The sequence below is a fragment of the Trichosurus vulpecula genome, chromosome 5 (assembly GCF_011100635.1).
Source record: "Trichosurus vulpecula isolate mTriVul1 chromosome 5, mTriVul1.pri, whole genome shotgun sequence".
Classification (NCBI taxonomy): domain Eukaryota; kingdom Metazoa; phylum Chordata; class Mammalia; order Diprotodontia; family Phalangeridae; genus Trichosurus; species Trichosurus vulpecula.
Window position 1 is genome coordinate 81,302,254 of NC_050577.1, and position 13,257 is coordinate 81,315,510.

At 38.5% G+C, this 13,257-nt stretch overlaps 1 protein-coding gene across 1 annotated transcript in view; it reads left to right on the forward strand.

The window, feature by feature from the left end:
• Nucleotides 1-13,257, forward strand: part of ADARB2 (adenosine deaminase RNA specific B2 (inactive)) — a 196,335-nt gene that overhangs the window by 61,493 nt on the left and 121,585 nt on the right. The gene's annotated exons all lie outside the window — the stretch shown is intronic.

The following is a 13,257-nucleotide window of genomic DNA, read 5'->3' on the forward strand; positions in this document are numbered from 1 at the left end:
TTATGATGCCATTGGTCCTCTGAGTAAAGAAGGACAAACAGCAATAAATAGGAGCATTTTACAAATATTATTTCATTTGCTGCTCACAATAACCCTAGGAGGTAGATGCTATCATCATCCCCATTTTAAAGCTGAGGAAACTAAGACAAATAGAGGTTAAGTGACCTGCCTAGGATCACACAGCTAGTGTCTATATATACAAAAAAGATTATCTATACAGAAGACTATTTATACATATATACGTGTGTGTGTGTGTGTGTGTATATATGTATATATGCACACATATATACATACACACACACATGCATACATATATGATTCAATATAGAATTATTTTATATGTTAAGTTTTAAATGCACATCAAGACACTCAAAATACAAAAATCTTTGACATGCACTGGACACTTAGCTGTTTGGTGTATTTGCCCCACAACGAATGCTCCAGGGCAAGGCTAACCAACTCAGGTTGTTGTCCTTAGGTTGTTGATGGTTTTCTGGTGGTATCCTGTCCTGCCTTTGACCTATGACAATGCTAATACTCTTGTGTAAAGTGGTTGAAAATAAATCCATATTTGGTGGTATCTGGTGGTATCCCATCCTGCCTTTGACCTATGACAATGCTAATACTTTTGTGTAAAGTGGTTGAAAATAAATCCATATGTACATAACCTTTGTGAACTCAGATAGATTGGATCAATCAATTAAGAAACATTAAGCTATTATGTGACAGGCTCTATACTAGGCACTGGAGATAAAAATATAAATGTTAGCCCCTGCCCTCAGGGAAGTTACATTCTTCTTAGAGGAAACAATGATACATTGTCAGGTAGTGACTTATCTAGACGGTTTTAGGGGTTGCAGAGCCGTAATAATCCAGTTGTATTTGTGATACTGATCTGAATTTTGTAACCTGAACAAGATGTCAAAAGCAGGGTAAGGAGTTTTGGAGGGTACACAGGTGGGGTCAGGGTAGATGATGCACTGACTATGCGATGGACAATGACTGGAGGAGATAGAAGGTGGAAAGTGAAAATCATCTGGTCTAACCTTTATTTTTATAGCTTTTGCCATGAGAAACAAAGTGACTTTCTATGGTCACAAAGCAACTTATTGGAAGAACTAGTGTAGACTAAAGCCCAGACTCTCTAACTTTAGTGAGTCAAGAGAAACCCCTAATTTTAACCATACCTGACAGTGGCACCTGATAGAGATGATAAGGAAAAGAGCTGTTTGTGCAAAAGATCACTGGGATACAAAAAAAAAGACACCCATTGCCTCATCTACCTTCCCAGCCTGTGGACCAGTCATGCTTGTCAGCTCACTTCCTCCATGAATACACCTTTGATCTTTGCCTTTCCCTGTGTCATTTCTGTCTTCTTTGAATAGATTCCCCTATTCCTCAACCTCATTCCTAAGCATTTTAATGGCTCATTTCAACCTATCCCTGACCATCCCAGCACAAAAAAATGTGTCAATGTCACTCGGGTTGCATGATAAATGTAACTTGGGTTTTTTTTGTTGTTTTTTTTTTAATGGGACTTCTTATTTCCTTGGTCTCTTACCGAGGACGTTTCCTCTACTGGTGCATATTGGCCCCTTCTTTGAAACTTTTTGTCCAAGAGATTGGCTGAGGCACTGTGAGTTGTGACTTGTCCAGGATCACACAGCCAACATGTGTCAGAGGTAAGACTTGAACCCAAGTCTTCCTGTATGAGATTGGCTCCCTATCTATACCATGCTATCTATACTATACCATGCTGCTCTTCATGCAATATTTCATTATACTGTTATTTAATTTTTCATTGTTTACAGCCAACTCTCAGTTATTTTGGATTAGATCAAACAGGTAAAGACTGAGATGAAACGAAATGCCCAAATCTTTCATTCCTTTTCAGGACTCTACACTTTGGCCACTCAACATAGCTCGTAGATTCTGCCCCATTCTTAGCACGGTACTTTTAGTATAAAATGACCTGTAATTTTTTACCCCAATTATCCATTTATCGAATATACCTCAGCCTCAACACATTCCATCAAAACTAAATTTTTATTTTAATTATTAATTTGCACCAAAAATAAAAAATAGACATTAGTAACGGCACAGTGTATCCATCTGCAGGACCCTTGCAGAGCAGACAGACACCCATATCCATTAAATTTAGTTTGTGTACCCAGGTTAGCAGTACATTTGCAGATATATGCTTAAAACAAGTGCTTTTGATGGTGATAACGTATAGGTTCTGTGCAGAATGTAGGACTCTATAGACAGTCAGTAGTAATAAGATCGTACAGATAGTAATGGACCAAATTGAAATCAACCTCACAACCTTTACCAGAAACGACACTGTTTTTATCGGCTTCATTGCTCGATAAGTCTCCAAAGTGCCAGTCAACCATCATTGTGTGGATATGGATTTGCTCTTCGCAGTAGAAAAGCAGCCTGTCGACTACTGCAAATCAGCACTGGAGAAATGTTGTAGACATGAAGTGTTAATTAAGCCCCTGGTATGTGCCCTGCCCCATACTGTGTTCAGATATAAAGACAGGCAAAAACAGGGTCCCTGACCTCAAGGAGCTTACATCATGTTGAAGGAAAGAATGCAACTACGTACATTCAAGATACATATAGTGTAAATGGGAGGTAATTTCAGAAGGAAGACATTGGATGGGGGAAGAATGGAAAAACCTCATGCAGAAGGTGGGATTTGAGCTGAGTCTTAAAGGAAACCAGGAGAAAGCTATGAGGAAGGAGAGAATTCTAGGCATGGAGGACAGCCAGTGAAAGGCACAGTTAAGAGATAGACCGTTATGTGTGAGGAGTAGCTAGATGGCCAGTGTCATGGCACTGTACAATACATATAGGGGAGTAAAGTATAAGAAAACCAGAAAAGTAGGAAGGGACCAAGTTATAAAGAGCTTTGAAAGTCAAATATTTTATACTTGATCCTAAAGATTATGGGGAGTGATGTGGTCAGATCTATACTTAAGAAAGGGGTAGGGGAAAGGAACAAGCATTGATTAGGTGCCTACTATGTGCCAGGCATTGTGCTACGCACCTTACAAATATTATCTTTTTTGACCTTCACAACAGCCCTGGGAGATAGGGTCTAAGGAAGATCTCTTTGGCAGCTGAATGGAAGATGGACAGAAGTAGGAAGAGACTTGAGGCAAGGGAAGCAACCAGAAGGCTATTGCAGTGGTCCAGGTATAAGGCAATGAAAGCCTCCACCAGAGTATTGGGTGTATGAGTAGAAAGAAGGGGACATATAAGAGAAATGTTGTGAAGGCAGAGATGGCAAGACTGGTAACAGATTGTATGTGGAAGCAAGGGAGCGTGAGGCTTACAGGCTGACACCTAGGTTGTGAGCCTGGGTGACCAGGGGGAGGATGGTGCCCTGGATGGGAAAGCCAGAATGAGTAAAGGATTTGGGTGTAAAGATAAGGGGTATTATTTTGGAAATACTGCATTTGTGATGTCTATCAGACATGCAGTTCAAGATGTCCACTAGGCAATTTGTGAGATGAGGCTGTAGGTCAGGAAAGTTTTAGAACTAGATGAACAGATCTGAAAATAATCTGCTTAGAGATGATGATTGAACCAGGAGAGTTGATAAAATCCCCAAGTGAGATAGTATAGAGGGGAAAAAAGAAGAGGACCTAGGACATAACCTTGGGCAATTCGTATGACCTAGAGGAAGACACAGCAAAAGAGACTGAGAAGGAACAGTCAGACATGTAGAAGAGCCAAGTGAGAATAATTTCATGGAAATCTGGAGAGGTGAGAAGGTCTAAGAGAAGAGGGTGATCGATAGTGTCAAAATCTGCAGAGAAGTCAAGAAGGATGAGGATTGGGGAAAGGGCACTTGACTTGGCAATTAAGATATCATTGGTAACTTTGGAGAGAACCTTCTCAGTCAAATGATGAGGTCAAAATCCGGACGGCAGAGTTGAAAAGTGAATGAGAGAAAAAATGGAGGCCCTCATTGTAGACAGCTTTCTTGCTTATTTTAGTGATAAAAGAGAGGAAAGAAGGAAGACAACAGCTAGTGGGAATGGTTGGATTAAATGAGGATTTTTTAAGGTTGGGGAGATGTGGGCTTTTTGTAAGCAACAGGGACCTATGAAGATGATACTGGACCTGTCATCTTATTGTTTGGAGATTCCCTTCCACTAATAATATTGGCAATTTATCTGTAACTTACAATAGCATTGTAAGCTCAAGTGACTCTCCCATAGTCACATGGCTATTATGCCAGGAAGGTAGGACTTCAACTCAGGCAGAGTTCCCTCATTTCATGACCAGCCCTCTACGCACTACACTACCCAGCCACTCAACTATAGAAATAACTTACATTATTTTGTTGGTGGTGGTGGTGAATTGTTTCCAACATGTCGAACTATTCAGGCTTTTCTTGGCAAAGATACTGGAGTGATTTGCATTTCTTTCTCCTGCTCATTTTACAGATGAGGAAACTGAGGCAAGCAGGTTGAAGTGACTTGCCCAGAGCCACACAGTTAGTAAGTGTCTGAGGCCAGACTTTAACTCACAAAGATGAGTCTTCCAGACTCCAAGCCTGGCACTCTATCAACTGTGCCACCTAGCAGCCCATCTTACATTTACATTTATGTAGCATTTTAAGGTTTACAGCTTTCCTCACAACAGCCTTCACAATCAGAAATGAGTATTGTGAGTATTTCTATATCCATTTTATACACAAAAAAAATTGAAGCTTGGAGAGAGTGAACAACTTCCCTGGGGGTACATTCTTAGCTGAAGTTTAAGCTTAAATTATGTAATTCCAATGTCCTTTCAACATAACTTTGTCCATAGGAGTTCAGGTAAAATAGCAGTGATGGGTTGGGTGAGGTTGCATTAGATTAGCCCAATCCTACACTGGCCCACAAACAACCTGTCTTATTGCTTCTGGGATTTGTTTTCTCCTATTGTAACCTAACCATATGAAAGTGATGGATTTAGTCACTTGCCAAGGCCACCTTATAAGAAACTACATCCATTTCTCCTTGGTAACCACTTCCATAACTCTTTTGAAACAGGAAAAATAAATTGCTAGGGAAGATGGGTAGAAACATATTCTACACTGTTTTTTTCAAGGGAAAAAATAATTTAACACACTCCTAGAGAGTTCTTCAACCTACTAATCACTAGCCCCTCTGCCCTACCACCCCCTAAAAAGTACCATCCAAATTAATTTAATTACCTGGCAAGACTATACCAAAGCTGTCAGGACATAGCTCAATGATGGGAAATAAAGCACAAGGAATTTTAAAACAGCTTCTCCAGGAGGGCTGATGTTCACCTGGGATTCTAATTAGCCTTCCTGGTATTTAATCAGCTAAGCTAATGAACCCTAGAGACTCTAAAAGAAAGGAGATGAAATAAGATTTTGACTGGGTTGTATTGTACTTTATTGATAACTGTGTTTGGTCATGGGTTTTCTCATTTTTTTATTAGTAGTTTATTTAAATTATATTTTAATTAAATAAATAGCTCCTTTATATTATAGCATGTAAATTCAGAACACAAAAGACTTCAAATCTGTTGATGTATTCAAATTTTATTTATAACAAGCAAAGAGTAACAGAATCACTCTATGATGCAATGATATTTTATTTGGACATTTTATTTTCAAAAAACAAACAAATAATTCAAAAAAAATTTTTACTGTAGGAAGTCTCAAGAGAACAGAAACTCCTTGTAACAATTTTCATTTTTGTCTTTGTATCCCTTGTTTTTGTTCAGTTATATGCAGTCATGTCTTACTCTTTGTGACCCTATTTTGGATTTTCTTGCAAAGATACTGGAGTGGTTTGCCATTTCCTTCTCCAGCTCATTTTACAAGTGAGGAAACTGAGGCAAAGAGACTTAAGTGACTTGCTCTGGGTCACACAGCTAGTAAGTGTCTGAGGCCAGATTTGAACTCATGAAGATGAATCTTCCTGACTTCAAGTCCAGTTCTCTATCTACTGTACCACCTAGATGCTCACTTGTATCCCTAATATGTGCTTTTAAAAACGCTTGTTGAATTGCATTCAACAGACGTGAATTAGATGATCTCTAAGATCACTTTGAGATCTAAATCCTGTGATCCCTGACCATACCAAGCTTACAATCTAGAGGAGGAAATAAATATATCCAAATAACTATTATCAAAAAAAGAATGCAGCGGAGTCCCAAAAAGGAAGTATCACATAATACAAAATTTGATACAGTATACTCAGACTACTCCTATTTTGTTTATGTTCTTGTTTATTCTTATTATTCCATGAGAGTCACCTTTAGACAAAGGAAAAGATAAAAAACAGGTTAACAGAGAATTAAAACCCAAAATAAGTGAGATTATGAGAGAACACCTAGCCACTCTTAAAGAGACCAAGTCCTCTGACACAAATGAATTATAGTCTAAGGCATTGAAGCCTTGCAAATATATCTGCTAAAGTGGTATTTGTCATCTTTAAGCTATCATAGAGAAATTTTTGAAGATGCTATGGGACTAGAGGTAAGCAAACTTTGTGCTATTTTGAAGGAGAGGTGGGGAAGAAAGGAAAGAAAGCATATCTTCAATCAGTGTAGTGGCTTAGGTCAGTGGCTATAACATTGATTCTTGATAAATTCTAGAATAGTTTGTTAAAAGAATGCCTTATGAGTACTTAGAAATATAAACAGTGATTACTAAGAACCACCCTAGGTTCAGTAAAAAAATCATGTTTGACTAAGCTTGTTTTAGGGTTTTTTACTGGCTCACTACTAATTGACTTACAATGTTCCATATCATATCCTTCTAAGCAAAATGGAGCTGTATGGCTAGGAAGATACTCTAATTAGTTACATTCAGAATTGGTTGCATGGTCAAATGTGGTGAATCAAAGTCTTTAATGGAATAATATGACTTTTGGTACTACTCTTTTTGGCCCTTGGATGAAAGCAAAACTATCATACTCAAATTTGTAAATAATGCAAAGCTGGAAGGAATATAACATGCGTTAATTAGATGACAGAATAAGTATCCAACTTGTTTCCATAGGCTGGAACAACAAATTGAGTCTAAGTCATCAAGCATTTATTAAGAATCTACTATGTGCCAAACATTGTGCTGAGTGCTAAGACATAAAGAAAAAGGAAAAAAGCCATAGTTCCTTTAAAGAATTCAGTAAAATGTGAGGGACAACATGCAATCAACAATCTATGATCAAGATATAGATAGTATACATTGGAGGAAAAAACACAGAAGGAAGTCAAGATAAAGGAGGACAGGGAAACACTTCTTGAAGGAAACATGAGGTACAAGGATGAGAAGAGAGAGGTCCAGCATGGGGGACAACCAGCATAAAATCGTGTTCTTGGTTTAAAAAAAAATCAATTGCCCTAGTACAGCATGAGAGACATTGCTAGGCAAGAATTCATGTGAAAAAGATCAGGGGTTTAATAGGCTTGCAAGTTTCATATGAGTCAATGGCCTACTAGAAGAAAAGGCTAAGGTAGTCTTAAACTCTATTAACTGTCTAAAGTGGGAGAAGTGATGGCCCCACAGTCATCTACTCAGGTCAGACCACATCTCAAGTTCAATCAAGTCAAAAAGCATTTAATGAGTGCTAGGGGCTGGGCTAAGGGCTGGGGATGCAAAGAAAGAAGGAAAATAAAATCATTCCTTGCTCTCAGAAAGCTCACAGTCTAATGTGGAAGACAACATGCAAACTGTGTATAGACAGGATTTATTCAGGATGAATTGGAGCTAATTTTAGAGGGAGGACACTAAAATCAAGGAAGACTCCAGGAAATTTTCTTGTAAAAAGTTGAATTGTAGCTGGAAGCTGACATCTGGTGTTTGGGATTCAGTTTTGGGCTCCCATTTTAGAAAGGTTATTGGTAAGCTAAAGGTGAGTCAGTCAAGGAGGGGAAGACCAGGATAGTGAAGGGACTTAAACCATGTCATGTAATAATCAGTTTAAGAAACTATGACTGTGTAGCCTGAAGAAAAGAAGACATGGGGAAGATAAAACAGCTGATCTAAAATATTTGAAGCATTGTCGTATAGAAGTGAATTGAGACTTATTCTGCTTGATTCCAGAGTTCAAAACAGGAACAAGAGGCAACAGAAATCGAGTAAATTTATGTTCAATATACTGAAAAAAAATCCCAAAAGCACTATCAAGAAATGAAAACTATAAGCATATGTACATATACATGTGCTTGTATTTTTCATGTATGTATTTATATATATATGCTTGTACCTTTCATATATATTTTATATGTATGCATGTGGATACATAGATACATATATATGTATGTATATATGTTGTTTCCACTCCTTAGAGAGCATCAAATGGGTCACTCGATGACCAACAAGTCATCAAACGATGATGCTGGGAAAGAGATTAATGCTCCAGTTAACAGACAGACCCAACAGTCTCTTGAGAAGACAAACATTTCATGGAGTCTTCAAATTGAAGAAGATGCTCAAGGTCCTCTTGTCCAGTTTGCCATAAGAACGTATCTCTAACAAGTGATTGTCCAACCTACACTTAAAAACTTCCAATGAATGGGAAACTTCTTACTTCCTGAGGAGAAACATCTCACTTTTGTGCACCCTTATTTTGTGGGAAGGTTTTTTTTCTTTATATTGAACAGAAACCTCCCTCTTACTCCTAGATCTACTCTTTGGAGCCAAGAAAAATGAATCTATTTCTTTTGCAGAGCTAGCATTTCAAATGCTTGAAGACAGCTATTTATCCCTCCTCTCTTCTCCAAGCTTTTTCTTTTCTTCTCCAGAACATTAAGGATGATAATTTGTCATACTTCACAGGGTTGTTGTATAGATCATTTGAGAGCATATATCCTATTCAATTAATATCAACATTATAATCTCTCCTTTCTAAATATGAAACCCAGAACTAAACATAATATTCCATATTTGGCCTGACCAAGGCAGAATAAATCAAAAAAAATCACTTCCTTGTTTTAGTTGCTATGGTTCTATTAATGCTACCTAATATCACATTAGCATTTTCAGCTACCAAATCACACTGTTAATTCCTACTGATCTAATATATTAAAACTTCAGATTTCACACAAGTAGTTCTCTAGGCATACTTCCCCCTTACTGTATTTCTATTGGTTTCTTACCACTCCTCTCCAGTAGGACTTTGAATTGAGAGAGAGACAGGAAGACATATCTATTTATTTTTGTTTTGTCATCTTAGTCATGTCTGACTCTTTGTGACCCATTTGGGGTTTTCTTGACAAAGATACTGGAGTGGTCTGTCATTTTCCTTCTCCAGCTCATTTTTACAGATGAGGAAACTGAGGCAAACAAGGTTCAGTGACTTGCCCGGTGTCACACAGCTAGTAAGTGTCTGAAGCCAAATTTGAATTTGTGAACATGAATCTTTCTGATTCCAAGCCTAGTGGTTTATCTACTGTGACACCTAGCTGCCCTATATATCCATACAGATGCAGATATATAGGATATACCTGTCTATATGTAGATAGATATAGAGAAAGGTAGACAGACAGACAGATAGATAGATGGATAGATAGACAGATAGGCAGACAGATAAATGGATAGACAGATGGATAGATGGATGGATGGATATTGGTACAGAGAGCTCTCTTTCTGTGAAATCTCCTTTGACCCAAGCACATCAGACACTTCTTTTCAAGTAGACTCTTGGACCCTGGGGGCAATGAGATGTTAAGTGACTTACCTAGATTCATACAGCCATTATTGTGTCAGTGCCAGAACTTGACCCCAGATCTTCCTGACTCTGAGATTGACACTCTCTCTACTATGCCACTCTGTCTGACTTTATCAGATATACGTGCTTGGTGCTAGGGATACAGAACTGAAAAGCAACCCTCAGGAAACTTATAATCCAATAGATAAGACATTTAGAAATTTAGGACGCAGAAGGGGCAAAGGAAAGCTCCAAACTGCTCTAAGACAATTTGCAAAAGAAGGAAATAATATCAGCTAGAGATATAAAGAAAAGTAACATGGATAAGGTGGTACCAGTAGTGGTGCTTGGAGGAAGAACAGGATTTCAGTGGGCACAGATGAGGAAGTGACTATTGGCTGGGAAGAAAGAGAACAAATTCACAAATCAGAGTTGTATTTATATAGTAAAACTTCCTGAATTCTGCCCCCACTAAAGTGAAACTTGTTCTGATTTAGGCAGGGTTAGGCTGAAGTAGAACTCGTCTACCTGTAGAAAAGGTTACTTGCTGTGGAAATTAATATTCAAACAAGCTTGCGAGGAAATAAAGTTTAAAGAGAAAATTATTTTCAGGCACTCAGAAGTACTCATTTATTCAAGAAGCTCTGTAGTAGAGAAGAAAGCATGTTGGACCTGTACACCAATATGGAGTTCAAATCCAGCACTGTCATTTACTACCTTGTGAACTTGGGCAAATCACCACTCTACAATTCTGTGTCCTCATCTGCAAAATGAGGGGGTCCCATTAAGCCATTGTGGGGGTGAAAGACCAATAACAACAGCACACAGGAGGGCTGCTAGCACGGTTCTTTGATCTGCTTTTCTAAGGAAAGCAACTTTAAAGGGTTAACAATCTCAGTTTAGTTAAACATATATATATATATATATATATATATATATATATATATATATATATCAATATATATATCATTCACTTAGTTCAGAGGGAAAAGTCAGCATCCTGAACTTCAGAGAGAATACAAACAGGAATTATCAGTATACGTTATATAAACAGAGCAAATAAACACAAATCAGTCTATACATAGTTACCAGACAGAAGCACCAACATCTGGATTTTCAAAGCCGGGGGAGGGAGGGAGTCGGCTTCAATGGCTACCCAGAGTCTTGTCACCAACACTCTTTCAATGAGTGTGCCCCCAAAGGCAAAACGCTGACTTCTGAGTTTACATACACTTCTTTGGAATCACAGGGTGTCACAACCATGAGACTCAAACCCACATGACTTAGGCCTTCCCTTGACGTAAGCAGGTCATCAAAGACTCCCAATTCAATCAAAGATTTCTTAGTGCTGAGAAGCACTCCAAAACAAAGACAACAAAAAGTCCACTTTGCCATTAAATTTGAAAGGCAAGACTCATCAAAGGCACTTGATTACCTCAGTAAGAGAAAAGAGAAAACAATAAAAAAGTACCTTCTATTACCATAACTCCTCCATGATGGATAATCCTATGCTGTTTACATAAGGTAGGGCTTATATGGGGAAGGATTCATAGAGTAGAGTTTGGGACAGGAGGCTCACAATGTGCTTTGGCAGACTGAAGAGGCGAAGGCATCACAGGATCCCATTTGAAAGGATCCAATTTGGGATAAAATAACTTGCAGGTAGGACATATTTTTTACTAAAGTTGATTGGCTTTGGCAAATAGTATAAAAAATCAGAATGGTAAAATAAGAAAAGGGTAAAAGATGCTAAGAGAACAATTCACAGGAACAGAAGAAAGTGAGGACCACTAATTGCCATGCTACTAATGGTCACATTAATGGCTACAACCTGGAGAACAGGGACCTATTTTAGAGAGTAGGACCTGATGATCCTGAGCTGTGGATTCTTTGGGTCACTTTAGGGAAGTTGCTGCCCCCTCTGGGCCTCAGTTTCCCCATCTGTAAAAAAGGAATCTCAATGCTCATTGACTGCCTCACAGAAAGAATGAAGGGATTCACCATCTATGCTTAGAAAGCACTTTTTTCTCCCAGGAGTTGGGAGCTGTGGCTAACAGAGATGAGGAGTTATTCATTCCGACAGCAGATGAAACTCTCGCCCAAGATTTCAATGCTGCCAACTCCTATCACTCACACTCTTGCCTGCTTCCAAGACCTCTCTTTCCCTTTACATATGCACCTGATAATGAATTGCAGCACAGAGCTCTTGGCTGATATCAGAAATAGCATCTCATGTAGTAGACATCATGGAAATACTTAGATTGAGACACAGGATGAACAACTTAACCAATCTTGTTGGGGGCCAGTCATCTTCAATGACAAAAAGCTAAAATTTTTATTATCTAGAATGGTCCATTCCTATCTTCTACACAGTTGTTCCTCAGGCCAACTCCACTACCATCCCTCCAAACTATTAAAATGTGTCTTCTCTCTGAATTTTTTTTTAATCCAGAGACTATTGTGTCTTTCTTTTTCTTTCTCAGCTTCTTTCTTTCTTCTTCCCTTGCCCTCCAAAATCCCCCCTCACAACCACAAATCTGTCTTTTGTTTAGAAAGATGTTTCCCTGCTGACACTGAGAAGCATCACCAAGTAAAGTCTATTATACAGGCTGTAGGCCATCTGGACTTTCTGCTGAAAAGGTTGGACGCGGTCTTGGGCAAATCCAAAAGAAAAAATTTTACATGCACTACATCTTCCCAAGTTGCCTTTAGAATTTTTCTTCATCAGTTGAAAAAGAAAACCAAACCAAAGCAGGAAGGAAAGAAAGGAGGGGGGGAGGGAGGGAAGGAAGAAAGGAAGAAGGGAGGGAGGAAGAGAAGGATGGAAGGAGGGAGGGAAGGACATTTAGTCAAAAGGCTGCAAGAATAGAGAGAAAAATTCTCTAGAAGAAGCTTTGTTGAAGTAGTGGAGTATAATCAAAAAATAAATTAGTCTGAGTTTTATCATAGACTAGATGAACCTCAGTTGGAATTGTTTGTCTAGGACTCCCAATCTTCTCCCACTAGCATCCTTAAAATGCAAAACAAAGATGGACAGTCAAAAATTAGGGATTGGATTAACAGCTTCTAAAACATACTGAAGGAGGAATACTAGGAGGAATTGTATTTCCTGCACATGTAATTGCTTTGCAGTATCTTTGCCTTTGCTGCTGGGGCCTTTTTAAAGGCCATCCATGACATATACTTTTGCTGGAAGAATTCAACTCTTCAGTCCAAGAATTTTATGTATCTTAGCAACGCTTGTGCTACCCACAATACTTTGGTTGCACTGAATTTTTTTTCCAAGTTACTTTTGTAGTTTGAGAAAAAAAAGGGTAGAGCAAGTCCTGATGTCAGAAGTAATCCTTTAACAAGGACCTTTGCTGAGAAAACAGGTTACCGCCAGTTGCCAGCTTCTTTTTCTACGTGTGATTTATCACCTTGCCCTTTGGGTTATGGACATTGTGGAAAGTGTACTAAAAGCAAGAAATTGTCTTAAAACTACAAGCTTCAGACCTGCCTTAAATCTTCCCCAGAGGCAGATATTCAGCATTTGTTACCATTAGGAGATTTGACAGAGTGGCCT